Source organism: Mirounga leonina, unplaced genomic scaffold (assembly GCF_011800145.1).
Source record: "Mirounga leonina isolate KUSES-001 unplaced genomic scaffold, KU_Mleo_1.0 Mir_94, whole genome shotgun sequence".
NCBI classification, from domain to species: domain Eukaryota; kingdom Metazoa; phylum Chordata; class Mammalia; order Carnivora; family Phocidae; genus Mirounga; species Mirounga leonina.
The window spans coordinates 10781989-10795687 of record NW_023270855.1 but is presented as its reverse complement, the minus strand read 5'-3'; the positions used below and the strand labels follow the sequence as shown (position 1 = coordinate 10795687).

The following is a 13699-nucleotide window of genomic DNA, read 5'->3' as shown; positions in this document are numbered from 1 at the left end:
CTTGATTTAGTTTGGTGACTTCCCTTGGATGGGAGCTATGAAAATAAATTACAAGAAGACCTCCCTACCATGCACCCCAATTCAAAGAAAGTTCTTTACAGATTTATTTCTAGAAAGGAAAATAAATTGACATTTGTTTCAACTTGGGGATCTGGGCTGCATTTTTCTTGTCATTCAACAACATATACTGTGCATGCAAATTTTAGAGAAAGAATATTGGGATTTTGGAATGATATGTAGTTGATATGCTGGGAGCAATGAAGTTAAATCAGTTTCAGAGCTGCTTTATTTTAGTGATTTCCCCAGCAAAACCTTTCAAACAGGGAGTTGCAGAACTTTTGAGATTGGACTTTATGAAATAATAGGGGGATAAAGGAAAGCTATAAAATGCATGGGAGAGTATAGTAGAGAGATAAAGGGCTAAGGGGAGACTATGAACCTGGTAGCCCTTTCTAGAAGTCTGTATATGGAAATACTAGGCTAAAAATGTATCTACAAAAACTAAATATGTGATGACCGATATTTGCTAAAGCTACTTCTCTGCAATGGCTTCCCATTCTAATGTTTGGCAAAATAAAATATGTATTATAAGTTTTCCAACTTTCATTGTATTGATCAGGGTTCTCCAGAGAAACAGAACCAAGAGGATATATGTGTGTATATATATAAAAGTCTGGTAAGCCCTGAATTTGAAGAGTGAGCCAGCAGACTGGAAACTCAGGGAAGGGACAGTGTTGCAGTTCAAGTCTTAAGGCTGTCTTCTGACAGAATTCCCTCTTTCTTGAGGAGATCATTCTTTTGCTCTGTTTAGGACTTCAAACAGTCAGATGAGGTCCACCCACATTATGAAGGGCAATCTGCATTACATAAAGTCCACCTACTTAAATGTTAATCTCATTCAAATCACCCTCATAGAAACATCCAGAATAATGTTTGACCTCATATCTGGGAACTGTGGCCCAGACAAGTTGACACATAAAATTAGGCATTGGTGGCGCCTGGGTGGCTCAGTCGTTAAGCGTCTGCCTTCAGCTCAGGTCATGGTCCCAGGGTCCTGGGATCGAGCCCCGCATCGGGCTCCCTGCTCCGCGGGAGGCCTGCTTCTCCCTCTGCTGCTCCCCTTGCTTGTGTTCCCTCTCTCCCTGCCTCTCTCTCTGTCAAAAAATAAATAAAATCGGGGCGCCTGGGTGGCTCAGATGGTTAAGCGTCTGCCTTCGGCTCAGGTCATGATCCCGGGGTCCTGGGATCCAGCCCCACATCGGGCTCCTGGCTCGGCCGGGAGTCTGCTTCTCCCTCTCCCTCTGCCTCTCCCACTGCTCATGCTCTCTCTCTCTCTCTGTATCTCAAATGAATAAATAAAATCTTAAAAAAATAAAAAAAAAAAATAAATAAAATCTCTAAAAAAAAATAAATAAATAAATAAAATAAAATAAAATAAAATAAAATAAAATTAGGCATCACACTGAGCATGATCTGGCCTCTGTCTATCAATTTCATCTTGGACCACTTGTCTTCTTCAAACAAACAGGACTTCTTTCAGTTCCTTGCAAACACAAATTCCTTCTTTCCACTTTAAGGTCTTCACAGGTGCTGTTCCCTCTGCTTGGAATGTCCTTCTACTCATTCAAGGCCTGAAAAATCCTCTGCCATCCTTCAGCCTCAGCTTAAATGCCCTTTTTGTTACTGGGGATGTTTCTGACCTCCAGTCTCAATCAGACTTGCTTATTAGCATCTCTTCATCAAGCCATAGTTTATTTCATTATACTCATCACAGTTATATGGTTTGACATAGTACTAATTTTAAATTTGTTTTCTATATCTATCAGTTTCATGCCTGTTTTCCCTTTCAATTTGGATACTCTGTGAGTTCAGGGACCTGACTCATTGTGTTAACTCCACATCAGTACACATGGTACCCACCCAATGAATATAAAATAAAGAAGTAAATAGATGGAGCTTCAGGTAATTGGAAAAAAAAAATGTTTTCCATATTAAGCTTAGAAATCCAAAGAATCCTTTGGATCAGGAACAATTTGAAACACTTCCTTATACCTTTTGCTATCAAAGGCAAACATTTCTTGAAGGAGGTCTTAAAGCTTGATAGGCACTTACTTAAAAGAGCATGTTCTTAGACACTATGCCCTATGTGACTCAGTAGGTTAGGAAGTGGGACTAGAAGATTTTGCCTTGTAAAAAGTGCCCTGGTGACTCTCACGCTTCTAGTTCATATACCAGCAGCTGGGAACTACCTATATTAGACCAAACTTTAACCTAAGTGGGGCTCCCACCTCTGATGATGGGAGCTCATTGTGTGCTATGCTGTTTATGCCATATTGACACACACAGATTAGACCCAATTCTAGACTAAGTGGGAGGAAAAATAATATTCTTTCAAATAGTTAAAGACATCTTTCATCTCTACTATTACTTCATGTTCAAAAAAATTACAGTCATGTCAGTGATAATTACTTTTTCCTAGACTCTTAGCCTTCTCTGATGCCTTTAATTCTTTAGTAGATGGTCCCTCCAAAGCTGTGTTTATTAGAGACTCAACCAACACTCTTTCTCCTGACATATTTGTAGTACAGAAGATGATTTTTTCTTCGAGATAATGCAGTTCTATTCATATAGACTCCTGTTCACTTGTTTCTTTGAAACTCTTCTATTTTACCTGTTCCTGACCATGTTATGTTTTGAAATGTCAGTCAAGTTTTATATTTTGAGAGATCCTTTTTCGAATTGAGGTGATATCTCAAAGAAGAAATACTTTTTACCTCAAGGTTTCTCTCCAGTCTAGCCAGAAATAATCTTAACTTTCTTATGTTATTAGATCTCAACTGACCAGTTATGGGAGTGTATTGTTACTTAAACACAAAAATTGAATGCCCAGCCAACTCAAGTAAGGAAAAAAAATGGCAGGATCTTGAGAGGAGATCCATTTCTCCATCTGGACCATGGTAAAAGGCTGAGTGAAAACATGGGGGACATCAGAGATTAAGTGGGATCCAGTTGGGTATTCTGGTTAGAAAGTAATGTAAGATTTAAAAAAAAGATTGGCATGAGATTGTGAAGGCTAAGCATTTAGATTTATTTTGAAAGTGGTAGAGATCCAGAGTCTGATGATGAGTTTTTATCAGAAGACCTGTAGAATCAGGTTTTAAAAAATATTAATGCAGCTGAGGAATAAAGAGTGAAAGAGAAGAAAAGAGATGTAGGATAAGTATACCACTCAAGGGGAGGTAAGAAGGGTCAAGCTTTCTATACAACAACACAGATGAATCTTCCAGCCATGATATTGAGCAAAATAAGCCAAATACAAAAGGGTGATATTCTACAACTCCATTTATATGAAACTGAAAAGTAGGCAAAGCTAATTCACAGTGATAGAATTCAGTGGTTACTTTTGGAGGGAGGTAGTCACTGGGAGGCTCTGGGGGTGCTGATAACATATATCCTTGTCCAGGATGTACAAACTCATCTAGCTCTACAATTTATTTATGTATACTTTACAGTATGTAATAATTCAAGAAGTTTGTTCCCCAAAATGGGGATGAGGTGAGAATGAAGGCAATGAAATTGGAAAGCCAGAAGAAATCCTTTCCCCAACGCATCTTTTAGGAGAAAAAATAAAAAAGTCTAATGGAATGTATAGACATAGTATGAAAAGATGCTCAGCATCACAGCATCACTCATCATCAGGGAAATGCAAATCAAAACCACAATGAGCTATCACCTCATACCTGTCAGAATGGCTAAAGTCAAAAACTCAAGAAACAAGTGTTGGAGAGGATGTGGAGAAAAAGGAACTTTCGTGCACTGTTGGTGGGAAGGCAAACTGGTGTAGCCACTATGGAAGACAGTATGGAGATTGCTCAAAAAATTAAAAATAGAACTATCCTATGATCCAATAATCACACTATTGGGTATCCGAAAAAATACAGAAACACTAGTTCAAAGGGTTACATGCACCCCTGTGTTTACTGCAGCATTATTTATAATAGCCAAGTTATGGAAAGCAGCCCAAATGTCCATCAATAGATGAAAAGATAAAGAAGATGTGGTATATATAATGGATTATTATTCAGCCATCTAAAAAAGAATGAAATCTTGCCATTTGCAATAGCATGGATGGATCTAGAGAGTATAATGCTAAGTGAAATAAGTCAGTCAGAGAAAGACAGATACCATATGATTTCACTCATATGTGGAATTTAAGAAGCAAAACAAATGAACAAAGGGAAAAAAAAGGAGACAAACCAAAAAACAGACTCTTAACTATAGAGAACAAACCAGTGATTACCAAAGGGATGGTGGTGGGGTTGGGGATGGGTGAAAAAAGTGATGGGGATTAAGAGTACACTAATCTTGATGAGCACTGAGTAATATATGGAACTGCTGAATTACTACATCATACACTTGAAACTAATATAACACTGTATGTTAATTATACTGGAACTAAAATTTTTTAAAAAAGGAATGTTAAGGGACAATATTATATTGAATTCTCAATATTTTAGGTAAACATACTAGAGATGTGTTTAAAAAAAAAAACACATGATATAGCAATTTCTGTTCTTAAAGTGGACCATGCCTGCAAAACTCACTGTGGTAAATAGTCTCCAAAGTGCTATCAATCCCTCCCATCCTGTAAGTACATAGGGTCCATGTGCCTCCCCTTGAATCTGGGCTGCCTCTGTGATTTACTTTAATCCATAAAGCATGGAGGAAATGACACTGTGACAACTCCATGCCTAGCCATTAAGAGCCCTGGAAACATCTGCTTTCTCTCGGGAATCTGAACACCATGTTTTAAAGAACCTTGGGTTGGGCTGCCAAATGCTGAGCCTTCAGTGGACAGAGAAAGCTCTAAATGACCAGATGTTAGGTATTTATGGATCTTCAGTTCAGCTGCTAATAGAAGGAAACCAAGGGAGTATCATCAGATGATGCCACATGAAGCAGAAGAACCACTCAGCCAACCCTGCCCTGAATTCTTGGCTTTTGAGAATAACCATATGGTTATTGTTTTGAGGCCCTAAGCTTCGGAGTAGTGTATTATAAAATAATAGACAACTATAACAGTTGTCTTCTAGACTGGTGGCTCTCAGCGGAGAGTGGGGGGATTTTTTTTCCCCTAGGGGAAATTTGTCAATGTTTGGAGATATTTTTAATTGTCATGAGTGGAGAAGCTGCTACTGACATCTAGTGAGGAGAGGCCAAGGACATTTTTAAACACCCTACACTGCACAGAACAGCCCTTGCAACAAAGAATTATCTCTCCCGTAATGTTTATAATGCCAAAATTGAGAAACCTGTTATAGGGCAATGATTCGTAACTTAGGTGGTACCCAGGAATTTGTCTCCAAAGCCATATTTCCTAAACTTAGCTGATAACATTAATTACCTAGGATTCATGTAAATACATAAAAATCTTAAAATCATTCTAGACCCTCAAAGTCAGAATCTCCAGGGAAGGAACTTAGAAGTTATATTTTTACTTTCATAGAAGTTTGCAAAACACTGACCTAGCCCAGCATTTCTCAGATTTTAATGTGCATAGAAATAACCTGGACATCTTTTTAAATTTTAAAATCTGATTTACTTGGATTGGGGTGAAGCCCCAAATAGCTAAAGCAATCTTGAGAAAGAACAAAGCTGATGGTATTGCAGTCCCAAATTTCTGATTTCTAACAAGCTCCCAGGTGATGCCTAAGTATTGCTTCTTGGACCACACTTTGAATAGCAAGACTCTAAAGCGGTAGTCTCAAACTTTTGCATGCATCAGAATCACCTAGAAGGCACATGCCCAGGTTTGATTCTGCAGGTCTGGGGTGGGGCCTGAGATTTTGTATGTCCCACAAGTTCCTAGGTGACGCTAACGCTACTAGTCTGAATCACACTTGAGAACCAATGCCCTAGATTATTATTTTGCACATCTAAGTGTTCATAAAGTTTACCTCAGGCGACTGCAAAAATTGAAGATTCTCAGAACCTCTCCCCACTCCCCACTGCATTTCTTCCTTCAGCCTGGGCTGGGAACCAGATAATTTGCATTTTAATAAGTCACTTCACCTGGGGTGATTCTAATATTTGTGGTATAGAACCATGGTGTATGAAACACTGTCCTAGGGGAACATATTAGAATATCTAGTGTTTGTGGGAGGGGCATGGGCAAATCATGGAAAAACACATTTAATTTTATAATTGGTTTGATTTGCTTCTGATTCTCACTTTTAATTTATTTTGAAATATCAAATAGCATTGAAAGAGTAGAGAAAATTTTTCTGCTTATCAAGGCAGCCACGGGTTATATACTAGAACCGGAAGCATGGTTTTAGAAAGGGCGTTTTCTTCCTGGATAGTCTCTCAATTCTTTGTGAGTCCCTGTACTTACCTTCTCTGTAGCAGCTACAAGTTGTATGCTCCTGCCAACTTAGAAGACATTATTAGTAATGGCCACAGTTTAACTTTCTTGGATCTTTGCCATATACTAGACATTACGTAAATACTTCACAAAAGCTGTCTAATGTAATACACTAGATAATCTCTTCGTAAGTAGGTACTGTTATCCCTCATGCGTAGGTAGGCAAATTGAGGCATACCAAGATTAAGATACTTGCCCAAGATCACATAACTAATTAACATCAAAGCCAGAGTTTTTACATGGTCTCCTAGGATAACTGATAGATGAATAAGAGGCAGGATACGGGCATCTGTATTTAAATACAATTTTTTAAAAAGAACAGTTCTTACATAGAACCATAGTTAAAATGGAATGACCTCTCTATATAATGGGTAAAGGAATTTTAGGACAAGATTTAATATATTGCCTTAACAGGATGTGGCAATGGCTGAAGTTTGTACAATTTTCTACTAATAATTACACTACAAGGTATTTTTTTTTAAACCCTATTCTTTACTGTATTCTTCTCAACTTTCTACTAGGATCTGATGCTTTTGGAGCTCTATGTTCCCTAGTAGTGTCTTTTAGCCTGTTGGCATGGTTAATTAAGAAAGGCTATAGTCATTTTGTCTCAAATCAAATCTCATTTTCAGGGTTGTCTTGTTCTCTCTTCTATGATATATGTGGGAGATAAGTGTTTTCCCCATCATGTTATCTTCTTTCATTAAATACCTGCATTCAGGTAAAGTTTCAAGTAGCCTTTTGCTATTGCTATTACTCAATTTTCTACTCCTGAGTCAAATATACATTTTCCCCCCACCTACTGTATCCCAGACTTCTTTAAGAACAAAGTGATGAGTGATGTGGGGATTAAAAACGAGAACATCCTTGAACTTCAACTTCCCTCCAACCAGTTCCCCCAAACTCCCTGCCCCCATACCCTTTGTGTTCCCAAATCCTTTCTTAGGGAATGAAGAACTTAATCCCAAAGCCTTGGTATAAACCCCAAGTTCTCTATCCATAGCTCTCCCCTTTTTTCTGCAACCTCCCACCCCTACTCCCATTTCCTGGAAGGGCCAGATCCTGGGTTTAAATGCATGAGAGCCCAGAGTGGTGACAGACACAGAGGGAAAGGCTTCACCCTCTGGGAAAGGAACTGAGGGGTACAGCCTAGTGAAGTGAGGGCCTCCATAGCCTGGACTACCAAAATGGGGTCCTGGTGCCAGAAGAAAGCACACTTGTGCCCCTGAGAAAGGGGACCCAGCAGCTTCAAAATCTCTCCTTGCGAATACTCACAGCATGCTTGATCCTTTGCCCTACTGGCGACCGTTGCAGAACCACCCCGGGACCACATCCCTCTGACACCCGAGCTGCAGGGCCATTTGGCTGATTGGCTGTCGGGTGGGTTTCGGGCACTGCAGGCACATGTTCTGCGGGTTGCCTCTCACTTGGTTCTCCAGACTTGTTCACTGTCTCTTTCGGGCCTGCAACGAGGATCTCTGTTTTGCATATCCCCTGTAGATTTTCATCGTTGTCAGCTTCCTCCACCCACTTCTACAGCAGGGGCCCCAGCTTACACATGTTCTTGAAACTGAGTGGCAGAGCCTCCAAAAGGCAGATGTTCATTTGGCTGAACACCTTCCAAAAGAGAACCCTCAGCGTGAGCCCCACATTGGCCTGAGTATATTCCAGGGTGATACTCTTCTGCTTCAGGAGCTTGACAAATTGTTCAGGTCTTTCTGCATATCTTTGATGTTCTGGGACTCCCCAGGGATTTGCTCCAACTTCTCCTTGACAGGTTCACAGCCTCTGGTGGGGCAGTGCAGGTCTGGGGGGAGGACTCCTCAGAGTTATTCTCTATCTCTGTTCTGAGCTCACCTTCTGGCTGAGAGGTCTCAAGGCTGCCTTGGGGCACCAGTCCCATTCTAACCTGAGGTCCACAGTATGAAACCCTCTCCCCCTCCAGCCAGAACTCATATGGGGGAATCCCCCACACCTCAGCACCTGCCCGAACCCCCAGCCTGATTCCTGACCTTCCAGGAGGGCCTTGGAAACCCAGCCAGGCTCCAGTCCTGCTGCCTCATTGCCTTCACCCCCAGTGGGGGCGAGAAGGCCAAGTCTGAAGCCAGGTCTCCCACCAGGGGGAACCAACTCCCCAAGCTGGGGGCCTGGAAAAATATACAAAATATTTTTAAAACAACAGCAAGTATTCAATTTCTTTTGCTACTTTAAAAAATATCACTGCTGATTCTCAACTCTCTCTGTCAAAGATATACTCACCTATCTTAAATACATCCCAGACCTTCTGAGTCCAAAATCTCCAGTTTAAGAGACTGCTTTTTTTTTTTTTTTTTAACATTTCTGACAGTGTGAGCTTCTGCATTTACCTCCATTTTCATAATCTAGACGTTGAGCTACATACAGTAGTTTAGAAGGCCACAGGTGTTTTAGAAACTAATTCTTATCATAAAGTGGTTTTGTTTTGGTGGTGGTTTTTTTGAGTCCAGACTATTTTTTAAATTATGAAACCTCTGAGTATATTAGGCATCATATAGTATACAAACATATTTTGTACTGAGATGCACAGAAAATGGATACTCCTGTGTTCATATCCATACCCCACCATCCCTTCCCACCCCCAGTAAATTTAGATATTTGAAATTAAATTGATTCCAGGCAAAGCAGGAAAGACTTGCTGGGAAAAATGAAATTAAACTGTTAAAAGAACAGAAATAGACAGTTGTAAGGGGACAGGCCTTTTTTAATGTGTGGAGAAAGCTGAGATATAATACTTGAAGAAATATTGTGATTATGATCAAAGAATGTCAAAGTATTTTGGGTTATAGGGAACCACTATTCTGCAGACTTCTACCAACACAGATTAGTTTGTCTGTTTTTGAACTTAATATAAATGGAATTACAGGAAATGAACTCCATTTTTTTGGCCTCTTTAACTCAAGGTTATATCTTTGAGATTTATACCTGTTGTTTCATGTTGCAATACTTTGTTCTGTTTCATTGCCATATAATATTCCATTGTCTGAATTTTATAGTTTACCTATTCTGCAGTTTGTGAACATTTGGGTTGTTGTTCACTATTTGTGTATTAGGAAGAGTCCTGTAAAAAACATTCTTGGACATGTCAAAAAAAGTACTTGGGGTTATAGGAAGGAAGGAAGAAAATCCTTCCTATATGTAGGAAGGAAGAAAATTCAAACTAACAAAATATGGAAAATGTATTGTTCACTTAAGGGAAAAAGTTCAGATGTGGGACAGAAGTCAGACCTCATTTGCTCAGGACTCCTGCCCTATTTCCCTAATCAGCCACCGCTCCTTGCCGTGGCTGGGGCATGTCGAAGCCTCATGTAGTATTGAAGTTCAGAGAAGGAGAGATGATCTCTTCCAGGGGTTCTCTAATAGAAGCAAAGATATCTCTTTTTCAGTGCCCTGAGCAATAATCTATTATGTTTTACTGGCCAATAATGGGTTACCTGCCAATTATTTCACTAATCCCTTTAGCCAAGAACATTTCATGAAAGTGATTGGCTTAGCCCTGCATTATTGAGTTCATCAGTGACAAAGGGTAAAAGGGTCCCCTGAACCTAATCGGGTCTGGAGGTTAGATCAGCTCTCCCTGAAGCACATGGGCTACCTCAACATAAAGGATGGACACACACATGAAAACGCTGAGAAATGGGGGCTGGGTGGGCAAAGAACCACCAGAGTTAGGAAGAAGGTCTTGTCCTAGTCTTAGAAGTATTCTTGACTGCACTGAACATCACATCCTCACTTCTCCATTTGAGTGCTGGACAGTCTGTTGCTTTTTAACAGAAATGGAAAAATACTGGACCCAACACTACATTAATGGTAGAGCAGAGTTTTTTTCCCTCCATTTGGAAATAAATGCATTAATAATTGCTCATATTAAAAATAGCTTTGTAAGAGGAAAAAGATGTGCAATTTATGTTCTAGGTCAATATGTTGGAGATTTCTGAACTGTTTTTCATTTGTAAATAAGTAATTCAGTGAAAACTAAAAGGGTTTGGCTCCAAATAAGTAAATAATTAATAATCATCTTGCTTTCTGTGTGATTTATTTAAGCATTATCTCTAAAAATAAGTATGGAAAAAGGATAGCAGTGTGGAAGAGTGACTATGCTTTTTACATTCAAATTGAATCATATTCTTATGAGGACTAAGGTTTTACACTCCCAAATATGTTGCTTATCTTTATTTATTTTTTTTTATAGTGTAAGACAGCTTTCCCCCAACATCATGTTATACCTTTGTAAGTTAACATCAATGTTCTTCTGAATTGGATGAATTGGTTTGGGTTTTCAGAAACATGTTTTTAAAATAATAATAATAATTTAAAAGAAGCTGAAGATCTGGGGACTCTTCCATTATGGATATGCATTAGATTTAGTGTCACCATTTTCTTATAACTTTGAATTAATAAATTGGAAAGATCTTTAGATAGGACCATAAAGTTGTTCACTTCAGCTCCATAGCTCAGTCAACCAAGTAACACATACCCCTGGTGGCACCAGGAAATGGAAGGTCTACCTTTCAGGGCTGTCCTTAGTTCAGAGGCACATAATTCACCCAGAATCACACACAAAGCAGGATTGTCAAGCCATGCTATTTTTATTTAATAGTCTTACATCATGTTTCCTTTCAAAATTGCTTTCCAATATCAAGACTCATTGACTTTAATATTCTGTGAGAAGGTAAATCTTTATTTGAAGATGGATTCAATATTTGGAAATAAAACAAAGCCATTCAGAACAGTGGCAGGTTAATTATGTGAGTATGGTGACCCATCATGTGGACGCAGGGAAGGCAAAAGCAAGCTATGAGTATGGAGTGATAATAGTAATTTTCACGTGCTGCTGATAAACTGGCCAAGAAGATGATTTTTTTTTTAAGATTTTATTTATTTATTTGAGACAGAGAGAATGAGAGAGAGACAGAGAGCACACGAGAGGGGGGAGGTTCAGAGGGAGAAGCAGGCTCCCTGCCGAGCAGGGAGCCCAATGTGGGACTTGATCCCGGGACTCCAGGATCATGACCTGAGCCGAAGGCAGTCGCTTAACCAACTGAGCCACCCAGGCGCCCAAGAAGATGATTTTTTAAAAAAAATAAATATATGTTGATAATCTGCTCATTTGTACCAGATGGAAGAAAAATTCATTTGAAAAGCCTTAACTTTGATGTTTACTCAAACACCCTGGCTAAATAAATTAGGAATGAATAGAATTGTGCTGTGTGTCTTTAAATCATTCTTGAATTTCCCTAGGGTAAGTGTATTGGTATTAGTACTCTAGTTCTAACTCGGACATACACCGAAGTCTTAAAGAGAGGAGACTCTTAAATGGTGAGTAGGGAAGGAAATACACTTAGTTCTATGTGTCTCAGTCCTTTTGCTTTTATTTTCTTTCTCTCTTTTTCATTGCCTCCTCCTGGCCACTTCTTTGCTCATTAGATCTCTCATTAGAAGGCAGATAGGGAAATCAAAAGGTAATGAAACTTAAATCTGCTAATTTTGCAACTTGTTAGCAGTTCCTATTAAATGTTCAATGGGAGAAGAAGCTATCATTATTAGCTAAAAGGAAGCTTAGGGATAATCTATGGAATTTATTTATCTGTTACCAATTCATTAATAATTGATCATTAAATTAAGCCAGCCAATTTATTGCACAACTAAATTATAGCAAATGTGCTTTTGTTTTGCCCACAGTTAAAAATTTTTACTGGAAAAGAAATCAAGTATTATATATTTAATAAAACTCAAATTTAATAAAGCAAGGTCCATGACCTCACAAAGCCAGCCTCCTTTATTCTCTGAGATGTATAACAACGCTAATATTGGTTACATTGAATCATCCTGGACAAAGCAAAAATAACCCTGTTGTTTCTGAGGTGCAAGACAGGAGAGCCTATCTATATATCTGCTAAACCTTGGCAAGAAAAGCGAAAGGAGAGATAGCATCTGAGAGAATTTAGAGGTGTTGGTAGCTTTTGGGGCCCAGCTTGTGATAGTGTGACTCTAATTGGTTTAAAGAACAGGTGATGTAAAGGAAACCTGAAGCCATTTCAGCCTTCTTTTATCATTAGAAGTGCTCTCCTGGATGCTCACTTCCAAACAGCTGGCTTTGTGATAGGACCAGGAATGCAGGTGCTGGGGGATGCTCGAGTGGAGGGAGCACCAGGGAAGGTTTGGGGTTAAAAATATGGACAAGATATACACGTGAAAAATGAAGTCGGGGTTTTGGTTAAAAATAATTTGCACATGGACTGTTTGGATGGAGAGAAGGTAACAGCAATGAAGAAAGCTAGCATGAGAAATTAAATGTATCCTGAAAGAGAAATAAGGGAAAATACAAAGGAACAGAAGGTTTGCTGGGGAGCATGCAGAGCATGAAGGCACACACTTGGCCTTGTTCAGCTGAGCCGCTGTGACCTCCGCTTCCGAACAGCTGTGTCTGTACCAGACACCAGAAAAGCATTTCTCAAGCTTGTGTTGGACTTTGGAGTTACCTCAGGAGTTTGAAAGTGTGCTGATGTCTCCGTCCCACTCCAAGAGATTCTAATTGAATTGGTCTAGGACGGGGCTTATACATTTGGCGACCCTATTGTCCAGTCCCCTTAGCCGACCAGGGCTCTGGAATAGGAAGATGTCATTTAATGCCATCTTCTCTCATGGGGCTTCCTTCTCATCTGCAGCCTTGCTTTTTATATCCTGCCCATCGCCCTCTCCCCTCTGCATACATAGTCTCAGCCACAACAGAAATCTAGAGAAACTGATAAAATATCCTGACACTTCAGCTGTAGAAGCAAATTCTTTATAGCAGCATTTCCATCAGTGGAGGTTTCTGTGTCAAACTGAGGATCTCCTCTCCTTGTCTTCAGCTTTGGGCACTAAATGTGTAGGATGTTAAAATCTGTAAGAGGAAACAGTAGAGTTACAGTAGATATTTAACATTTTTAAGACACTCCTAGCATACATTTCAGAACATGTTGCTATCTTTTGCAAATCATCCTGGCTCTGCTATATCTGTTCAAAAACGTGATGAAAATGGCACATTTTATCTTTCAGATGCCTCTGCAATTATTACCATGAAAATGGGATTTATTTATTCAAACCTGTTTTTTTATGTTATGTTAATCACCATACATTGCATCATTAGTTTTTGATGTAGTGTTCCATGATTCATTGTTTGTGCATAACACCCAGTGCTCCATGCAGAACGTGCCCTCTTTAATACCCATCACCAGGCTAAGCCATCCCCCCACC

The 13699-nt window shown here is 39.4% G+C and overlaps 1 protein-coding gene and 1 pseudogene across 2 annotated transcripts in view; one reads left to right on the top strand and one right to left on the bottom strand.

Moving 5' to 3' along the window:
* GRM7 (glutamate metabotropic receptor 7) overlaps positions 1-13699 on the top strand; it is a 621924-nt gene that overhangs the window by 66839 nt on the left and 541386 nt on the right. The window lies entirely within an intron of this gene.
* LOC118005416 overlaps positions 1-13699 on the bottom strand; it is a 123221-nt pseudogene that overhangs the window by 37632 nt on the left and 71890 nt on the right.